The sequence below is a fragment of the Hypanus sabinus genome, unplaced genomic scaffold (assembly GCF_030144855.1).
Source record: "Hypanus sabinus isolate sHypSab1 unplaced genomic scaffold, sHypSab1.hap1 scaffold_162, whole genome shotgun sequence".
Lineage (NCBI taxonomy): Eukaryota > Metazoa > Chordata > Chondrichthyes > Myliobatiformes > Dasyatidae > Hypanus > Hypanus sabinus.
This window is the reverse complement of record NW_026779700.1, coordinates 818,076-839,686: the sequence shown is the minus strand read 5'-3', so window position 1 is coordinate 839,686 and position 21,611 is coordinate 818,076. Positions and strand designations below refer to the sequence as shown.

The 21,611-nt window shown below is 47.7% G+C and overlaps 1 non-coding gene across 1 annotated transcript; it reads left to right on the top strand.

The window, feature by feature from the left end:
- Nucleotides 1-8,725: 8,725 nt before the first annotated feature.
- On the top strand, nucleotides 8,726-8,813 carry trnap-ugg (transfer RNA proline (anticodon UGG)). Its single transcript is given in 2 exon segments — nucleotides 8,726-8,761; nucleotides 8,778-8,813. It is a non-coding gene; the product is annotated as a tRNA-Pro (tRNA).
- Nucleotides 8,814-21,611: the final 12,798 nt, after the last annotated feature.

Here is a 21,611-nt window from a genome sequence, read left to right as displayed (position 1 = left end):
TCTCTCTCTCTCTCTCTCATACACACTGTCCATCTCTCTCTGACACTCATTCCTCAACTCTCTCTATGACATACGGTACTCTCTCTCTCTCTCTCTTTCTCGCCCCCCTCTCTCTTTCCTCCCTTTCTCCCACCTTCTCTCTCTCTTTCCTCCCTTTCTAGCTTTCTCTCTTTCTTTCCTCCCTTTCTCGCATCTTCTCTCTCTCTCTTTCCTCCCTTTCTAGCTTTCTCTCTCTCTCTCTTCTCCCTTTCTAGCTTTCTCTCTCTCTTTCCTCCCTTTCTCTCACCCCGCTCTCTCTCTTTCCTCACTTTCTCGCTGTTTCTCTCTCTCTCTTTCCTCCCTTTCTCGATCCCTCTGGTTACTCCCTTTCTCGCGCCTTCTCTCTTTCTCTTTTCTCCCTTTCTAGCCGTTTCTCTCTCTCTTCCCTCCCTTTCTCGCTGTTTTACTCGTAACTCATGCTCGAGCCTCAATCTTTCCATCTGCAGCTGGATCGCAGCCCCTCCAGGTTTGCTCTCAGACACCACCTCCAGGTCCCCTTCGGGAAACACATCCTGACACGCATAATACTCAACCGTGGTTCTTTGTATCTCCGATCTCCTCATTGCCTGCTTCCCCTTCCAAAGTTTCAGCCGTTTTGCAACATTCACCGAGTCTGATTTCTTGGCATCCTCTAATGCCTCCAAGGTTGGCATCTTTAGAAATTCCTCAGTCTCCATTTCTGCTGTTTGCCCTTTTTGTTTTTTTCCCCAGATACGGGAATTTAACCCAATCGATTCAACTAGTCCCAATGTTGGCGTTCAAAACCCCGGACAGAGGCCCCACTGATGTTACGTACCCCGTAACTGGACTGTCATCCCAGCAGAAACGGAACACTCGCTGGTGTCTGTTATCACTGGAAACTAATAACGTTTATTAGTAAATTAAGTGATACAGTGCACTAGATGCAAGGATATAAGTGTAACAGGTTAACAATGATAATATCCACAGAAATATGGGAATCAGCCAAGCTCTATCGAAGTCTAGGGGTAAATGATCAGTCTTCCAGTGAAGCAGAGTTCAGTTCAGTTTAGTGTAGTTTGAGATAGTTATTGTGGTACCGTGGAGGGGGAGGAGGGGAGAGATACAGCTGAAGTTTCAGGCAAACCTTCCGTTGTCTTCTTGTCCCGTTGTGGTCAGCGACTGCGACCCCTCCGTTCCAGATGCGACCGTTCTTCCGTGGTGAACCCGTCACCCAGCCGAGGGTGGACACACAACAGGTCCCCACCGGTCGGACCTTTACACACTGTGAGCCTCTGGCCGATTCCCGCGAATCGGTCCTCCAAACTCCCACCGACTTGTGGGGGCTCTCTTCAGGGTCCCGTGGCGTGTCTGCCTGTGTCTTAGCAAACCCGCTATTTTACCCACCTCCCCCCCCATGGGGTATCACCTGGCCATCAAACTTCACCACTTCCTTTCGTCTCAGCAGAAGTTTTACCGAGCAGGTCATGCTCAAAGCGAAATGACCGCGGCAGTATCACTGCAGACGCCAAACGTGTCTCTCTCTCGTTATCTCTCTCTTATTAGCACTTTGGATGGCTCTCCCTTATCTCTCTCTCGTTATCTCTCTCTCATTAGCACTTTGGATGGCTCTCCCTTATCTCTCTCGTTATCTCTCTTTTATTAGCACTTTGGATGGCTCTCCCTTATCTCTCTCTCGTTATCTCTCTCATTAGCATTTTCAATGACTCTCCCTTATCTCTCTCTCGTTATCTCTCTCATTAGCACTTTGGATGGCTCTCCCTTATCTCTCCCTCGTTATCTCTCTCTTATTAGCACTTTGGATGACTCTCCCTTATCTCTCTCTCGTTATCTCTTTCTCATTAGCATTTTGACTGGCTCTCCCTTATCTCTCTCTCGTTATCTCTCTTTTATTAGCATTTTCAATGACTCCCTTATCTCTCTCTCGATATCTCTCTCTTTTATTAGCATTTTCAATGACTCTCCCTTATCTCTCTCTTATTTAACAGCATGTTTCTGCATCTCTGCTTGGCTTCACACTTAACAACCTGGAATGCAGAGGCAGAAGGGGGATCTGAGAGAGGCTAATAAGATTTTGAGAGGCAGAGACAGAGTGGACGGAGAAATCTTCTTCCAAGTGTTGAAACGTCCAACACCAGAGAGCCTGCTTTGAAGGTGAGAAGGGGTCAGTTCAAAGGAGAGGTGAGGAGCAAGTTTTTTGTACAGAGAACGATGGGTGTCTGGAATGTGCTACCCGGGGTGGTGCGAGAGGCAGAAACATTAGAGACTTTTAAGAGATGTTTAGATAGGCACATGAATGTGAGGAAAATGGAAGATATGGACATTGTGTAGGCTGAAGGGATTTAGTTGGGTTGGCATTTGATTACTAATTTATTCGGCCTGGCATGACATTGACGGGCCGAAGGGCCAGTTTCTGTTGCTATACTGTTCTATGATTGAAGACGTCCCTGACCCTGACACCAGGGAGGTGATGACCCTTGCTGTCAGCTACAGAATTACTCACTGTTCCTGTCACTGATAATTCCCCACAGTTCCAGCTCACCATGGACTTTGCCCTCCCCTGCTCAGCATCAGAGACAACCTGGGTATAGGAAGGGAAAGGATGAAATATGAGGGCAGGCTAACTAACAACATAAAGCGGGTTACCGAAAGTTATTTTCAGTTAGATAAAGAGTAAAAGGGAGGTGAGAGTTGATATTAGACCAATGGAAGATGATACTGGTGAGATAGTAACGGGTGACAACGAAATGGCAGACTAAATTAATGGGCACTTTGTATCTGTCTTCACTGAGGAAGACACTAGCAGTGTGTCAGTGGTCTGTGAGTGTCAGGGAGCAGGAGTGAGTGCCATTGCTGTTACAAAGCGAAAGATGCTAGGCAAACTCAGAGGTCTTAAGTTTCCTGGACCAGATGGACTACATCCCAGAGTCCGGAGAGAGGTGCTGAAGAGACAACGGATGCATTGGTGATGAATTTTACAAGATGAAGCAACAGTTTCTGCAAGGGTTCACTCGATTTCTTCCTTACTTTTCCACAGGGTCCGAAGGTAAGCTTGCCGTGGTCCCGGGGATTTTATCCACCTCAGGCTAACCAATCTCTCTCACGTGGTAACCGGTGAAAATCACCGACGGCCCTTGGTGTTGGCACGGTACAAAGCAGTCAGTGTAACGTTTCACAGCGCCAGCGACCCGGGTTCAGTTCCGCGGTCTGTAAGTTTGTACGTTCCCAACGTGGGTTTCCTCAAGGTGTCCCGGTTTCCTCCCACATCCCGGAGACGTGCGGGTCAGTGGGGTAACTGGTCACAAGGGTGTAATTGGGTGGTGTGAGCTCATTGGTTGTTACCGTGCTGTATCTCTAAATAAATAAATCAGTCAATATAGACGGAAATGAAGCTGACATCAACACAAGTGGGAGATGCGGTGAAAGTGAGATTGTACATCTCTTGAAAGCTGAATGTTAAGTGTTGTCAGCATCTTACCCAGAACGTCAGCTTCAGGTAATATGTATTCAGGAGTCAATATTGCATTCAGAGCAAAGAAAAAAATAGCCACATCTCAGTCTGAGTGTACAGAAGGACCAAATGCGTGGTTTATAGTATCAATACCTGGAAATAACAACAAGCATCACAGCAGTGAGAATGCAGAACCGAGCGAGATCTTTCACTGTAATACCGGACTCTGCCTCGGGGCAGTACCGGCAGCTGTCCCGGCCGTACCGATGGAAATGATATCACGGAAGTGTGGGAAGAGCCATATTTACTGATGAACTGGAGAGAATGAAAAGTCCCCAAACGTCAGCGGTTTCCAGTGAGACCGTCATTAATTACAGTTACTGAACAAACACACTCATTTAACCATTTCCAGCCCAGAACATCTCCCGCAATATCTGATGAAACAAACGTGATCTTAAACACACACATTTCTCAAAGCTGCAGAATAATTTTAGGTTATCACTGAGAGCTGGGACGTAGCTGTGTTCGTGGCATATAATGGAGGGGTCAGACTGAGCATGGTGAAGGGAATAGAAGGATTGAAAATACGCGGCTGAACAGGAAAAATTTATACATACTAGTGCGCTCGAGCATATACAGTAGTGTGCAAATGTCTGAGACACAGACAGATATATAGCTCAAGTGCCTAAGAGTTCTGCCCAGTACTGTATTGTCAACATGCAGTGTAGAACGAGTTGGTAGATTTGGCGGGAGCAAAGGGTCTTGGGAATGGTGAAGCTGGAGCGCCGCGGGAGGGAGTGTTGGACGGGTGGTAGAGAAGGAGCTCCGGGGTCAGGAAGTGACGTAGGTGCAGGCACTCAGCACCGAGGCAGCAGGCAAAGTCGTCTGATTCCAAGCAGTCGGTTTATTGATCATCACCGAATGTCTCACTGGTGCCTTCCGCTCTCTCCCATCTCCCTTCCCATTGTCCCAAACGTGATTCCCCTCTCCCTGCCCCCTTCCCACTCTCAGTCCACAACAGAGACCCATATCAGAATCAGGTTTGTCATCACTCACATATCTCAGGAAATTTGTTGTTTTTTCGGCAGCAGCAGTACAGTGCAATACAAAAAATTACTGCAGTACTGTGCAAAGATCTTAGGCTTCAGAGTAATTTATATCTGCCTAAGACTCGTTCACATTACTCTATAAGGAACTTGCTGTGGTGTGCTCGTCAACACGAAAAACACGCGATAAAATAACCCAACATTCAGCAATGATGAAGAATAAAGAATGTTATAAAATGTCGTTAGTGGTTAAAGTACTGATATGGAATAAAATACATTTCTAATATAAAAAGCGGTTTAAAATGCTGACGGTGCAGTGACGTGGGTGAGGTAATAGATAGAGGAGGTGGGGGAGGTCTAACTAAAATAGTTGATCAGATTATCCCCGCGGAAATGGGAGAACGTACAAACTCCTTGCAGATAGCGGCAAGGAGAGTGGAGGAGAGTTTAGAGAAGATGTCAGAGATGAGTTGTTTGTACAGAGTGTGGTGGGTTTTGGAACAGTGTGGTAGACGCGTTTGTAACTGCGAATTTTAAAAGACACCTACGTAGACAGGTGAGCGTTAAATTGTCGGTTTATGGCCTGTGTAGGAGGGAAGAGTTATAGTTACGGGAAAGTAGGTTTACAGAGGTGGAGAAAACATGGTGGTCTGAAGGGCCCCGATTGTGCTGGACAAGTTCTTTGTTCTTTGTTCTACTTTGATCCTGTCTTCCAAGGTCAGACATAAAACACCTCCCAGATGTGTTGAGGAAGGAGACTGAGAACGTGAAAGTAATCAGTTTTATGTTTAGAAGCATTGAATGGGCTCGTTGGTCTAGTAGTATGATTCTCGCTTAGGGCCTGAGTTTGAGAGCATGCGAGAGGTCCCGGGTTCAATCCCGGACGAGCCCCTCTGAATAATACGTTTTAGGACTTCATTCAGTGAAGCGCAGGAGAATGAAGCGAGATGTTTAGTGGCAAACAAAATTATGAGGGATATAGATAACGTCAACGTCAGAGGGTTTCCCCCTCAGATTGACAACTCGAAGTCACAGGTTGAATATGAAAAGATATATATTCAAGCGGAATCTTTGGGGGAACGTCTTCGCTCAGAGGATATCGCGAGAGCGGAACGAGATGCAGCTTGAATTGTAACAATTAAGAGAAGTTTGAATGCGAGGGATTTGGAAGGCTATGTTCTTGGAGCGGGTGGATGGAACTAGTCAGACGGCTGGTATGGACTAGATGGGCCGAAGGGCCCGCTTCTGTTCTGCAGTGCTCTTTGACTCTATAATCCATGCGGGAATCGGGACAGGATATAAATGGATTGGGTGGGAAGTGTTGGGAAACTGGTGGCCAACTCCTGCCCCATATTCTTTTGTTCCTGTGTTACTGAAATTCAGGACAAATACTAACAAATGTTAGTAGTCATACTCTCTACATTGGAATGAAATAAAGATAGTGACCATGGAAAATAGTATTTCAGTAGATGACCGTCTTCCAAAATGTCTCTGCCGTCTGGAGACGTTCTTGCTGAGCCGAGAGTGGCAAACGTAACCTCGTTGTTTCACAAAGGAACTGGGAACCCGGGGAATAAGAGTAAACCAGGTTGTACAAAATGATGAGGGGTATAGACAGGGTTAATGCAAGCAGGACCTTTCCACAGAGGTTGGAACTAGAGGTCACAGGTTAAGGGCAATTCTTGAGCGATCATTACTACCGTCTCCACAATCCGTCCAGCTACCTCTTCTAGAAATCTGGGCGTCGTCCATCGGGTGCGGGTGACTAGTCTAACTTCAGAACCTTCAGCTTCCTAAGCAGCTCCTCCTTAGTAATGGAAACCTCATTCATTTCTGTCCCCAAACTCTCTCGGATTTCTGGCATACTGTTCGTGTCTTCCACCGGGAGGCCTGGTGCAGGATAGTTATCAAGTTCGTCCGCCATTTCATTGTTTCCCCATTTCTAACTCTCCAGTGTCACTTTACAGTGGTCCGATATACACTCTCGCCTCTCTGTAACTTTGTTTATATCTGAAAGTAAAACACATTCGGTATCATCTTTGATATGATCAGCCGGCTGACCTTCATATTTCATCTTTTATCTCTTCAGCTGCTTTCTGTTGGTTTTTAACAGCTTCCCAATCCTCTATCTCCCACTAATAGTTGCTCTATGATATGTGACAATTAACGCTAATCTTTATCTTTTATCTTTAAGGGCAAATGCCTTGAAGAGTCAATAAGAGACCATTTTGCGACCAGTGACCATAATTCCACCAGGCTGAAAATAGTTCTGCAAAAAGATAGGGCTTTTCCACAGTATCAGGTGTTAATTTCGTGCGGGGCCAATTTGAGAGCGGTTAGCCGGGGGTTTGCCGGGGTTTATGGTTGAGAACAGGCTGATTTTATTTTCTGGTAAATAGACATCTTGTTTCCAATCAGGAAAGGCAGAGGAGAATCCTCCGGGATTATATAAATATATTGTAAAAAGATGACACGGCACCGATCTATCAGGAAAGGCAGAGGAGAATCCTCTGAGATTGTATAAATATATTTTAAAAAGAAGGCACGTCACCGACCTATCAGGAAAGGCAGAGAGAGTCATCCGGAATTATATAAATATATTGTAAAAAGAGGACACGGCAACGATCTATCAGGAAAGGCAGAGGAGAATCCTCTGGGATTGTATAAATATATTGGGGTAAATGCATGATCAAAGAGTGAGTGGATCTGTCCGGCCGTCTGTGTGGAGCCCGAGGGAATGGGCGAGGTTTCAGGTGAATACATCCCAGCTGAATTTAGCATGGAGGATATATGGAAGCAAGGAAATTCAGGGAAGAAGACGGTGCTGCCTTGAACCATACGCCCGTTGCAAAAGATGAGGTGCTGGCCGCCTTACACTGCAGAGTAAATGCATACTGTATATCTCGACCCCCTCCCCCCAACGCTGACCATTCTCCATTAACCATTCTCTTCTCTCCAGTTCCCCAGCTGTTCGTTTTTTTCCGTTTGCTTTAAAGGAACTGTGCACTCTTCTAAACACTCGCTGGATAGAGAAGAAGGGAAGAATTAACCGTTGATTCTCACCAGTAACTGGGACAACTATAATTGACACCCAAACAACACTAGACCCATGTTACACATTCGGCGCAGCTTGAGAGGATGGTTCTGAAGTCACGTGGTGCGCTGACCTTCATTGGTCAGAGATTGAGGTCAAGTACCGCGAGGTAACGTAACTCTGTCAGACTCCAGTTGGAACGCACTTGAGTATTGTGTTCAGTTCAGCTCGTCCCGCTATGGGAAACATCAGCGATCAGGGATCAGTGGTTTCCCCGATACATTTACGTGTATTCGTAAGCTGACGTGGTGTGTTGGGATGGCATGCAACAAAAACAACATTTACCGGTGATAAAGCGTAAACAGTTATATAAATAACGTTCGTGATTACAGTACGGATTTAGAACAGAATGTGCATAAATAACAAAGACACCAGCGTGTATTTACAATGTAAACAACTTGATAGAAATGTTGTTTACGGTATTTACATTGTGGTGCAGTGACTGGGATGATAGATAGAGGGCGCTTCGAGGAGTGGTGGTGGTTCTACATAGAATGGTTGAGCGGAATAACTGTCTGGAGGGAGGTGTGGAGAAAACGTTTAAAAATACTTTAGAGAAGGTGCAGAGGACGTTCAGCGGGATGTTCCCTGGATTAGAGCACGTGTTGTGAGGGAAGGCTGAACGAGCTGGAACATTTCTCTGCAAAGCTGCAGAGCGTGATGCCGGTGTATGAGATTACAGGAGACACAGGGTGGACGACAACAACTTTTTCATCAGGGTGGCAGCGGCCAATATGAAAGGACACGCGTTGAAGATGTGCGGAGGAATGTTTAGGTGAGAGGCAAGTTGTTTTTATTTTGAACGATGTCGTGAGTTCTGGGAACGCACTGCCGGGATGCTGGTGGATGACACAATAGGGATATTAAAAGATACTTGGATAGACAGGTGGATGTAGTGAAAATAGCAGATTTTGGGCTGTGTAGGAGGGAATTGTCATATTGATGGCAGAGTAGGTTTACATAGGTGGGCACAGCATCGTGGGCCGAAGGGCCTGTAGTGTGCTGTACTGGTCTTTGCTCTTTGAACTAATTTCGTGGTAAAATTACCACTAGATGCGTTGAGGAAGGAGATTGAGTAAGTGAAAGGCATCAGTTTTATGTCATAAATATAGAACGGGCTCGTTGGTCTAGAGGTATGATTCTCGCTTTGGGTCTGAATTTACAAGCATGCGAGAGGTCCCGGGTTCAAATCCCGGACGAGCCCCCTGAATGAGACATTTTAGAACGTCTGTCAGTGGAGCGTAGGAGAATGAGAGGAGATATTGAGATGAATAGAAAATTAAGAGGGCTACAGGCAAGGCGAATTCCTGCAGGCTTTTCCCCTCAGGTTGGGCGAGACGACAACTCGAGATCAAAGCTTTAGAGTGGACGGTGAAATATCCAAGTTTAACTTCTTCATCCAGAGGTTGTGGCGAGCTTGGAACGACATGCAGGTAGAATTATAACAATTAAGAGAATTTTGGATAGGTATGTGGATGGGAGAGGTGTGGAAGGCTATGTTCCCACTGCGGGTGGGTGGAACTAGACAGAAGGGCGGCATGGACTAGATGAGTCGAAAGGTCTGTTTCCGTTCTCTAGTGCAACTTCACTCTATAACTCTATGAGGGATTTGGACTGGCGTAGAATTGGAATGGATGGGAATCGTTGTGAAGCTGTGTGGCCAATTCCTGCTCCTGTGTTCTTGTATTACTGAAATTCAGCTCTATGGATAGGAACAGGTGTCCTGAGTGTGATACTCTCTACATTGAAGCGAGATACAGAACGTGAACATGGGAAATAGTGTTTGAGTGGATGACTATCTTCCAACTTTCTCTGACCTCTGGAGACGTTCCTGCCGAGCAGAGTGTGGGAAATGTAACCTCGTAGTTTCACAAAGGAACCGAGAAACCCGGGGAATTGGAGCAACCCAGGTGTACAGAATTATGAGGCGTATAGACAGGGTTAGTGGAAGCAGGTCTTTTCCACTGAGGTTGGAGCCAGAGGTCATGGGTTAAGGGTGAAATGTGAAATAGACGCGGTGGTTTAGTGCATTTGTGCTTTCAAAAGGATTTTGTTAAGTCTCCCTAAAGGAGTCTGGCATGGATTGTGACATTGAATACGAACCCACACGGGGCATTGTCAGGTGACAGGGCCGAAGCAGGGAAAAGGGAGATGCGGGCCTTTTGCTGGATGGAAGGAAGTGACAAGTTGGAATTCGCGGGGTTCGGTCCCCAGTCCAGTTGTTCGCAGAGTACGGCGATAACTTTGAAGCTTCAGTAAAGTGTTTAAAGATTAGATTTATTTGTCACGTGTACATCGAAACTTCGGGTGAAATTCATCATCGGTGTCAAATTGAATCAGTGAATATTGTGCTGGGGACAGCCCGCAAGTGTCCAGCACCAACATAGCGTGTCAGCAACTCATCAACCAGAACCAGTACGTCATTGCAACGTGGGAGGAAACCGGATTACCCGGAGGAATCCCAGGCGGTCGGGGGTAGAACGTACAAACTCCTTTCACTGAGCAGTGGAATTTGAGTCCCGATCTTACACCGGCCGCTCGAATAGCCTGACGCAAACCGCTCCACTACCGGGTCATGTTGTGGACACATTGCCTGTCTGCGGACGGCATGAAACTACACTGTTGCTGGTGCGATGGGGATCAGTGAGCAGGACGCAAACCGCTGCACTACCGGGTCATGTTGTGGACACATTGTCTGTCTGCGGACGGCATGAAACTACACTGTTGCTGGTGCGATGGGGAGCAGTGAGCAGGACGCAAACCGCTCCACTACCGGGTCATGTTGTGGACACATTCCCTGTCTGCGGACGGCAGGAAACTACACTGTTGCTGGTGCGATGGGGAGCAGTGAGCAGGACGCAAACCGCTCCACTACCGGGTCATGTTGTGGACACATTGCCTGTCTGCGGACGGCATGAAACTACACTGTTGCTGGTGCGATGGGGAGCAGTGAGCAGGACGCAAACCGCTCCACTACCGGGTCATGTTGTGGACACATTCCCTGTCTGCGGACGGCATGAAACTACACTGTTGCTGGTGCGATGGGGAGCAGTGAGCAGGACGCAAACCGTCTCCGATACGGTCCATTCAGGATTGGTGAACGGGCAGATGTGTACCAGATGTGGACGGTGATAACTGAGAGGTCAGTCTTCATTCTTATAAACTAGAAACCAGATTATTAATGACGTAAGGGAAATGGGTCACGAAAAGGAAATGGGACCGGAGTGTCCGTGTACACGAGGCAGGGATTCAGGTGACACAAGAGATTCTGCAGACACCGGAAACCCAGAGTAACACGCAGTAAATGCTGGCGGATCTCAGCATGTCGGGCAGCAGCATCTATGGAGAGGAATGAATAGTCATCCCTTCCTAACCAGACCCTTAATCCGGGCTGATAAGGATTCAGAAGCAGCGAGCACTTGGGGAGACATGTGGGAGGCCATGCTTTATTGCAAGAGGGAAGGCGTACAGGAAAGTCCCAGCGCAGCCCCACAGGGCCTTTGTGAGACCCCACGGTGCGCAGTCTGACCGTTTTATCTGTGGAGAGGAGTTCGTTTCATGGCGACGATGCGAGCCGGTCTGTTCGCCAGTTGTCTGTCCGAACGGAGGATGAGAGACCGGGCCGATCATTCTGTGCTGTACCCACCGTGAGGCGGGATGTCAATGACACCCCTCAAAGTCCAACATGTCCCGATACGATGGAAAGTGGTCCCGACTTTCACCGGAGGTTGACAGGTTCCTGATGAGAAACAGCGTGAACGGAATGAGGAGAATGGGATCGGGATGAATAGCCACGATAGAATGGCGGTGATGGGCGGAATGGCCTCATTCTGCTCCGTTGCCTTATGGTCTCGGTGTGGACTCCAAACCTGGGGGTCACATCGTCAAGTTATTTACAAACGTCACATATATGACCATGGGAACAGTGGACCATAAGGCATAGGAGTAGAATTAGGCCATTTGGCCCATCGAGTCTGCTCCACCATTCAATCGAGGCTGATCCGTTTCCCCCATCTCAGCCCCACTCCCCGGTCTTCTCTATCAGACCATAAAATGGAGATCGGGACTCAACTCGTCACCGAGGCAAATATATTAGAGAAATTTATGAAACTCACAGCTATATACAGAAATGACAAGCAGATACATGTCCAGACCTGCCGAAGTGTTTCGCCCCGAAGCGTGGGCTGTACTCTTCTCCATAGATGCTGCCTGGCCTGCTGAGTTCCTCCAGCATTTTGTGTGTGTTGCTCGGATTTCCAGCGTTTGCAGATTTTCTCTTGCTTGTAGCGAGGGAGGGTTGGGTTGGTCTTGGCGTACGTTTAAAGGTCGGCACGACTTCGTGTGCCGAGGGGTCTGTGCTGTGCTGTGTTCTCCAGGTATTGCCAAGGGCAGACTGGCCTCCCCGCACTTTGGGGCGGTTGTTCGGTGCGTGGGCCTTCAGAAGCCCGGGGGCCGGGCAGGTGATCCCGGGGTCGCTCAGGTGGCCGAGGCGCCGATGACCCGCAGCAGCGAGGTGACCGGATACACCGCCGCGCTCTTCAGCTGCTCCCGGAACCTGGACTGCGTCGCCGCGTAAATGAACGTGTTGGTGCAGCAGCTGACGGTCCGCAGCATAAACCCGAGCAGCGGAAAGATGAACTGCGAGTCGTTCCTCCCGGCCCCCCGCCGTCCCCGTGATCTGATAGGAGACGAATTCCACGACGTGCGTCAGCCACAGGAGGATGAAGCTGCCGGAGAGGGTGAAGAGTAAAACTATAGACCTCCTCCTGCTCTCCATCTCCGGGTCGCTGCGGGTCTCCCCACTGCTCTGACCCTGCAGCCCCTTCCGGACCCGGCTGGCCACCAAAATGTGCCTGACTGTCAGAGCGTTGAGCAGCAGAATGACAGCGAAAGGGAGGAGCGGGGTTAAAACCGTGTTGAACCAGTCATACCCCATCCAGCCTGGTTCGGTAAAGAAAGCGATCATTGGATAGCAGCCCCGCGGCACATTGTCGATGATCACTCTCGGTACATACGTGAAATAGTAGAGGACATTTTTCAGACACAGCAGGACGCCGGTTGTCCCCAGGACCACCGCCGCAGTCTCCCCGGTGCAATATTTTGTTTTCAGCCGCTGGCAACAGACCGATGGAGTGTGAAAGTGACGGTGAACCAGACGGAGCAGTCGGCGGCGGAGCGGCGCAGCACGGTGATGACACTGCACACCGGGGTTATGTTGAGGAAGCACTCCGGGAAATAATGGAAGTTGATCCGGTACAGAATAACCTCGGTGAGGATCAGAACCAAGTCCGCCGCCGCCATGGCGACCAGGTAGCGAGTGGTGCAGGTGGAGAGACCGCACTTTCCCCGGGACAGGATGGCAATCGCCACTAAATTCACTGGAGGGAGAGAGCCGGGATCAGAACGGGGGAAGTAATGAAATCGTGTTAGAGCACACAACATACACTCGGTGTCCACTCTATGAGGGACACTGGTACACCTGCCTGTTAACAGAAATATCTCATCAACCAATGACGCGGGAGCCGCTCATTTTTTAGAAACACGCAGACCACTCTGATGATAGAAATGAGAACCGGGCACATCCTGGATGTGGGTGGGGGTTGGACCTTTAATGATGAATGACACTGCAGGTAACCCTTTCCGAATGAATCTTCGAGGCTCCACAATCTCAAAGTTTTTATAGCCACTGAGATCTCCAAGGGGACATGGAGGCTTCAACAGTTAAGAACAGTCATTTTAGAAATGTGTGTTTTGAAAAAAGCATCGGCCGAGCCAATTCCCTGTTGGGATTTTAATTTGATTGCATTAAATGCGAAACTCCAAAGAATGGAAAATGTGACACGTTAATGAGTGAAAATTTGGATCGGCGTTCTTCCAGCAATGAGAATATTAGACCATAAGACCAAACGATATAGGAGCAGAATTAGGCTATTTGACCATCGAGTCCACACCGCTATTTCATCGTGGCTGATCCAATTTTCTTCTCGGACCCAAACTGGTCTCAGACTCTCTCACCACAGGAAACAGCCTCACCATATCCACTCTAGCAAAGCCTTTCAGCATTGGATGGGTTTCAGAAAGGTCACCATCTGTTCTTTTGAATTCCATCGAGAACAGTCCCAGAGCCATTAAACGCTTTTCATATGACAAGCCATTCAATCCCGGATTCACTTTTGTGAAGCTTCGTTGAACCCTCTGCAGTTTCAGATCTAAGGGAAGGTAAGGGACCCGGAACTGTTCACAATACTCCCAGTGAGGCTTCACCAGTGCTTTGTAAAGTCTCAGCATTACATCCTGACTTTATTATTCCAGTTCTCTTGTAATGAATGCTAACGCTGTATTCGCCTTCCACACCAGAGACTCGACCTGCAAATTCAACTTTAGCGAACCTGCACAAGGACTCCCAAGTCCTGTCGTACATCAGATTTAACTTGAATTTTCTCTCCATTTAGAAAATAGACACTTTATTCATTTCTTCTGCCAAAGGTTATGACATTCATTTCCCGACACCGTATTCCAGCTGCCATTTCTTTACCCATTCTCCAAATCTGTCTTTCTGTAGAAACATAGAAACCCTAGAGCTTTGTGGGCTCTTCAGCCTGCAAAGCTGTGCCGAACATGCCCCACCTTAGAATTGACTGGGATTACCCATAACCCTCTGTTTCTCTAATCTCCATGCAACTATCCGTCTTCACCACCGTCGCTGGCAGCCCATTCCACGCACTGACTACTTTCTGCTTAAAAAACCTGCCCCTGACATCTCCTCTGTGTCTACCTCCAAGCATTTGAAAACTGTGCCCCTCGTGTTAGCCACTCCAGTCCTGGGGGCAAAAAACCTTTGACTATCCTCAAGATCAATGCCTCTGATCATTTTATACACCTTTATCAGGTCACTTCTCATCCTCCGTCGCTCCAAAGAGAAAAGGCCGAGTTCACTCAACCTATTCTCATAAGACCCCCCAATCCAGCCCAGCTTTGCATCCTATCAATGTCCCGCTGTAACCTCTGACAACCCTCCACACTATCCACAGCATCTCCAACATTTGTGTCATCAGCAAATTTACTAACCCATCCCCCCACTTCCTCATCCGGGTCATTTATAAAAATCACGAAGAGTAAGGGTCCCAGAACAGATCCCTGAGGCACACCACTGGTCACCGACCTCCATGCAGAATATGACCCGTCTACAACCACACTTCGCCTTCTGTGGGGAAGCCAGTTCTGGATCCACAAAGCAAGGTCCCCTTGGATCCCATGTCTCCTTATTTTCTCAATAAGCCTTGCATGGGGTATCTTATCAAATGCCTTGCTGAAATCCATATGCACTACATCTACTGCTCTACTTTCATCAATGTGTTTAGTTACTTCCTCACAAAATCAATCAGGCTGGTAAGTCACCACCTGCCTTTCGCAAATCCATGCTGACTACCCCTAATCATATTACGCCCATCCAAATGTTCAAAAATTCTGCTTCTCAGGATCTTCTCCATCAATTTGCCAACCGCCGAAGTAAGACTCACTGGTCTATAACTTGCTGGGCTATTTCTATTCCCATTCTTGAATAATGAAACAACATCCTCAACCCTCCAATCCTCCGGAACCTCTCCCGCCCCCATTGGTGATTCAGAGATCATCGACAGAGGCTCAGCAACCTTCATCCTCGCCTCCCACAGTAGCTTGTGGGACATCTCGTCCGGTCCCGGTGACTTATCCAATTCGATGCTTTGCAAAAGCTCCACTACATCCGATCTCTTAATATCTACATTCTCAAGCTTTTCAGTCCGCTGTAAGTCTTTCCTACAAGCGCCAAGATCCTTTTCCGCAGTGAATACTGAAGTAAAGTATTATAACCATATAACCATATAACAATCGCAGCACGGAAACAGGACATCTCGGCCCTCCTAGTCCGTGCCGAACTCTTAATCTCACCTAGTCCCACCTACCCGCACTCAGCCTATAACCCTCCACTCCTTTCCTGTCCATATACCTATCCAATTTTACCTTAAATGACACAACTGAACTGGCCTCTACTACTTCTACAGGAAGCTCTTTCCACACAGCTACCACTCTCTGAGTAAAGAAATACCCCCTCGTGTTTCCCTTAAACTTCTGCCCCCTAACTCTCAAATCATGTCCTCTCGTTTGAATCTCCCCTACTCTCAATGGAAGCAGCCTATTCACGTCAACTCTATCTATCCCTCTCAAAATTTTAAATACCTCGTTCAAATCCCCCCTCAACCTTCTGCACTCCAGTGATAGCAGCGGTATTCATTAAGTACCTCTGCTATCTCCTCCAGTTCCATACACACGTTTCCACTGTCACACTTGATTGGTCCTATTCTCCCACTTCCTATCCCCTTGCTCTTCACGTACTTGTAGAATGCCTTGTGGTTTCTTTAATCCTGACCGCCAAGGCCTTCTCTTGTCCCGTTCTGGCTCTCCTAATTTCTTTCTTAAGCTACTTCCTGCTAGCCTTATAATCTTCTAGATCTCTATCATTCCCTAGCTTTTTGAACCTTTCCTAATCAGCTCTGCTTTATCCATGCTAGACTCTTCCCTGTACTACCGTGGGCTCGTAACTTTTCAAGGAGCCAAACGGCGGTTCAGCACAGAATGAGTGGCCGCTCGACTCATTTCGTCCGAGGGGCCTCTGGAGCCGTTTCCAGCCGCCTGAGTTTGGTCAACCTTTCCGAAACAGGTATCTGTCCACGTGACCTCTAATGTTGTTTGTCGGTTTGAAATGGATGGCGAGGAGTTGTTCCTTTGACCGGAGAACTAATTTAATGAATCACGACCATTCAGCGCAGATTAACACACTGAATAACTATGTCGGCGAACGCAGCGCCCATATATTGCAGTCGGTACTGATCTTCATCGCAGATCAGCATTTCAAACGAATGAGGTTCATGCGATATATTGAACGGAATGAACTGTTGTAAACGTCACTCTCAGAGGTCCCATCATCCCTCCTGAATCGCGTTATCCTCCCACCTGTCTGTTCCGGTACCTGTGATACGGTCATGACTTGGAGTGAAATGTACACGGGATGATCAATAAGCTGACAGGTGACGGAATAAAAACACTGGAGTCGTGTGTAGAGAAGGAAGCTGTCAAAAGCCGCAGCAGACGGAGGCAGAGGGATGTCAGATGATGTTTAACCGGACAAGTGTGAGGCTTTGCACTCTGTGTAGTCGGATGCCAGCGGGTAGAACTCAGTAAGTGACAGAGGCACCATGTCGTCCTAATCTACAGCACATCTCTCTGAGAGGGGCAACGCAATAGGCAGGGTGGTGAATGCAGTGACCGGTTGCCTTAAGTGCTGAGGGACTGAGTAGAATAGTCAAAAATCATAAACTTCAGTCAGGCTGCATATGATGTAATGCGATCATTTATCGTTACCCGGATACAGTAAAACCGGTTTGGAGAGGCCATGGAGGAGGTTTACCGGGTTATGACCTGTATCAGAGGTATCAGGTATCAGGTATCAGACCTGTATTAGTTAAAAGGAAAATTGAAATTGGAATTAATTTATCATTGTCTGATGCAGAAATACAATCAAAAACTTGTTCTGCGTCCTGTACGCAAAGATCAGATCACTGAACAACGCGTTCAGCTGGAACAGAGTAAAACAATAAAAGAATGCAGAATAAGGTGACAGAGAGAGAGCGCAGAACAGGTAAACGATCAGGTGTGTGATCATAACGAGGTAGACTGTGAGGTCAGGAGTCCGTCATATCGTCCCAGTGACCCTGGAGCACGGATCCAATCGCAGACCCTGTACTGTGCACAGTGATATTAATTGAGTAACAAATCCCGAGTGCGAACAAAGTCAGCGTCAACGTTCAGGCAGAGATCAAAAGACCCAGAGAAATCCAAAAACAAGAATCGGGAAACAGACAGAGTCGATATTTTAGACGGACAGAGTACAGATACGAATGCTGGAAAGGCTCAGGAAATTTCACCGATACAACCGGACAACAAACAGGTGAAAACACAGGACTGAAATACTCTGAGCAATAAACAGAGAGGCAAATGATAGGTGGAGCTCAATGGGACACTAGTGGCAGCAGTACAGATAATAGTGAGGAGCAGATGAGAGACGGAGTACTGTGACGAGATTTTAATGTTTATTCACTATGGACAGTTCTTTTAAAGAGAGAGAGGGCAGACTGCTGATTCAGAGAGAGAGAGTAACAAACACCTCGTGAGCTGCTGTGGAAACTGAAGGGCGGAGCTCTGTAATGGACAGCTAGCGTTCAACATGTTTAGATAAATACAAGGCCAGCTTGCTTTTTAGACAGACACACGGAAGACACGCAGAAATACAGAGACTTACTTTACTTTAATTTACTTTATTGTCACTAAACAATTGATACTAGCGCGTACAATCATCACAGTGATGTTTGTTTCTGCGCTTCTTGAGGTACAAATCAAAGTAAATATAATAAAAATTTAAATTATAAATCATAATTAGAAAATAAAGAAGGGAAAGTAAGGTAGTACAAGTCAGGTCCGGATATTTTGAAGGTAAGGCCCAGACCCGGGTAAGGATTGGTTCAGCAGTCTTATCACAGTTGGAATGAAGCTGTTCCCAGATCTGGCCGTTCGCATCTTCATGCTCCTGAAACTTCTCCCGGAGGGAAGTGGGAGAAAAAGTGTTTTGGCTGGGTGGGTCTTGTCCTTGATTATCCTGGCAGCACTGCTCCGACAGCGTACGGTGTAAAGTGAGTCCAAGGATGGGAGATCGGTTTATGTGATGTGCTGGGCTGTTTTAACGATCTTCTGCAGCTTCGTTCTGTCTTGCACGTGACAACTTCCATACCAGGTTGTGATGCACCCTAGAAGAATGCTTTCTACTGTGCAACTATACAAATTAGTGAGGGTTTTAGGGGACAGGCCAAATTTCTTCAGCTTTCTCAGGACGTAAAGGCGCTGGTGGACCTTCTTGGCAGCGGACTCTGCTTGGTTAGACCAAGTCAGGTCTTTTGTGATATTCACCCCGAGGAACTTAAAGCTTTGGACCTATTCCACCTATGCACCACTGATGTAGATGGGGTTGTGCGGACCTCTACTCCTTCTGAAGTCAACAACCAATTCCTTCCTCTTGCTGACATTGAGGGATAGGTTATTGTCTTCGCTCCATGCCACCAGGTACTTAATTTCCTCTCTGTACTCAGACTCATTATTACCCAAGATACGGTCTACAATTGTGGTGTCATCAGCAATCTTATATGTTGAATTTTATGGAAACTTGGCTGCACAATCATGGGTGTACAGTGAGTACAGCAGGGGGCTGAGTACACAGCTTTGTGGGGCACCGGTGCTCAGAGTGATTGTAGAGGGGAGCCTGTCCCCTATTTTTACAGCCTGGGTCCTGTCTGTGAGGAAGTTGAAGATCCCGCTGCAGATCTGAGTGCTGAGACCCAGGTTCCGGAGTTTAGGAATCAGTTTATTTGGAATGATGGCATTAAAGGCAGAGCTGTCGTTGATGGAAAGGAGCCTTACACATGCGTCTTTATTCTCCAGGTGTTCTAAGGAGGAATGTAGTGCCAGAGAGATGGCATCTGCCGTTGACCTGTTACTCCCGTAGGCGATCAGCAAACCATCGAGGCTGACCAGTAGGTTATGATTGATGTGTGCCATAACAAATCTCTCGAAACACTTCATAGCAATTGATGTTAGAGCCACAGGTCGGTAGTCATTCGGGCATGCCACCTTGCTTTTCTTCGTCACCGGGATTATCGTTGCCTTCTTAAAACACGAGGGTCAGCAAACACTTCAGCTAGCTCGCTTGCACAGGCCCGGAGAACCCGCCCCGGGACGCCATCTGGGCCCGTCGCCTTCCTTGGATTTTTCTTCCGGAAGGCTGTTCTAACGTCTTCCTCGGAGACGATGACTCATGATGCCACCAGGTCCGGTTCATCCAGAGGGGACGAATCTTGTGTAGAATACGTTAAGTTCGTCAGGAAGAGGCGCGCTACAGTTATTAATATTCCCAGCCTTTTCTGTGCGCCCGGGGATCTCATTTAGACCCTGTCATAGTCTACTGGCATCCCTCTGGTTAGTCTGGGCTTCTAACTTGGCTCGATATTGCCTCTTGGCGCCCTTAATGGCTTTCCAGAGTTCACGCCTGGATTCCATGTAGCAGCTGGTATCTCCGGACCTAAAAGCCGCAGCTCTAACCTCCAAAAGGGACTGGACCTTATAATTCATCCAAGTTTTCCAGTTAGGGAATACCTGGATCGGTTTGCACAATCCTCTGTGCATTTCCAGATAAAGTCCATGATAGCTGAGGCATACTCATCAAGGTACACACCAAGGTACTCATCAAGACACGGCCACTGGATGAGCTTTGTGTGCCCACGAAAAGGGTGGGTTTCGCTCAAAGTGTGGAAAGGGGGGGGGGGCGGTGGAAGGCTATCTGTGTGTTTAACCCCTCCCTGGGTTGATAGCTTCACTGCATACAAACCGCACTCTCTTTTCTGTTGTCGCAGTCGGTGACTTTAACAGTGACTTCGGAGGACAATGGGAAGATTTGATAGCATCGGCACACTGGGAAAACATATCACCCCCCCTCTCTCTCTGTCTACTCAATCTACTCAACTCAATATCACTAACTGAACTGACTTCATACCTATACCATCGTGAGACTGTATCGTTTACCACCAGAGCTTGGAGGAATTTGGGAACTTTATTTACTTGCTTATATATGCATAAGCTCTGCTAACCTGTTTGCCTTATCTTGCTTTATATTACTTTATTACGTAGATACTAATAAAATAGTGTTTGTTAACAGAAGACTCAGACTCCAGGTGTGTTCCATTTCACTTTTAATCCGTGACGTTGTACGTACAAAATTGGGGGCTCGTCCGGGATTTAGAAAAAATAGGTGGGAGCCATTCTAAAATTTGTTGGGGGCTTAATTGAGTGTTTATTGGTTGATCTGATTCAGGAAAAACCCTTTTGATTTGTTTGAGTGGATTATCAGCAGAAGTGGTGCTTGAGGTTAGTAAGTTTTTGACAGAACCAGCCCTTGAGGCTTTCGATGATGCTAAGAGGGATGTGCGGTTGGGAATTACTCAAAAGTTAAATGTTTAGGAGACTACTAGAATGAAGCAGGTTCAGATGCAGACTTTAATAGCACAGTATTATATATCCACGGGGAAGTTCGAAGAGGATGTGTTAGAAAAGTTTGCTGAAGGTAAACCTACTGAGCTTCAGCTTCAGGTAGCAGAAATGAAGTGTGAGCATTTGGTTGTAACTGTCATGGTTCAGTCCGTGAAATCCGCTGTCCGGTCCATGTTCCTTATTCAAGGTTTTCCGGGATTCCCCAGTTTCTGTTGAGGCAGCTGATTCCTATTTGGGCTGGCCTCATAAATAGCTTCAGGATTCAGCCTCCGGCTGCTGGATTGTTCCTGTTCAATCCCCTTGTCTGTACGTATTCTCGTCACCTTTCTGCCGGGAGCCTTGCCGCGCCTTGGAACTCCTTGGAGCCTTGCCCTGTTTGGAACTGTCTGTCTGTGTCCACGCCTTCGCTAGGTAGGTCCGGTCGTTTACCGCTACCTAGCGTTGGGAACTGTCTCGTCGTGTTCAGCATTCTGAGTAAGGAGATAACCCCTACTCCCGTACCCAAGGAGGATGTTCCATATTCCTGTTTCTCCCTCGACCAAACCTCTGTGTTTTCGTCTTGTCCATGTGCCTCGCCCAGCACAGGAGTACCTTGCCCAGCCCGGTGCTGGGATTCCCTCGTCCTGTGCAGGGTTTCTCTTGTCCAGGAGTCTCATGTCCAGTCCTGTTGTCTCTCCCTCGACCAAGGCTCTGTGTTTTCGTCTTGTCCACATGCCTCGCCCAGCACAGCAGTACCTTGCCCAGCCCGGTGCTGGGATTCCCCCCTCCTGTGCTGAGGTTCCATTGTCCCGTCCTGGAGGCTCACGCCCAGCCTTGTGCCCCTCCTCGTCCTGTAGCCATGTTTTGTCCTCGCCGGGTCCTGGAGTCCGAGCCC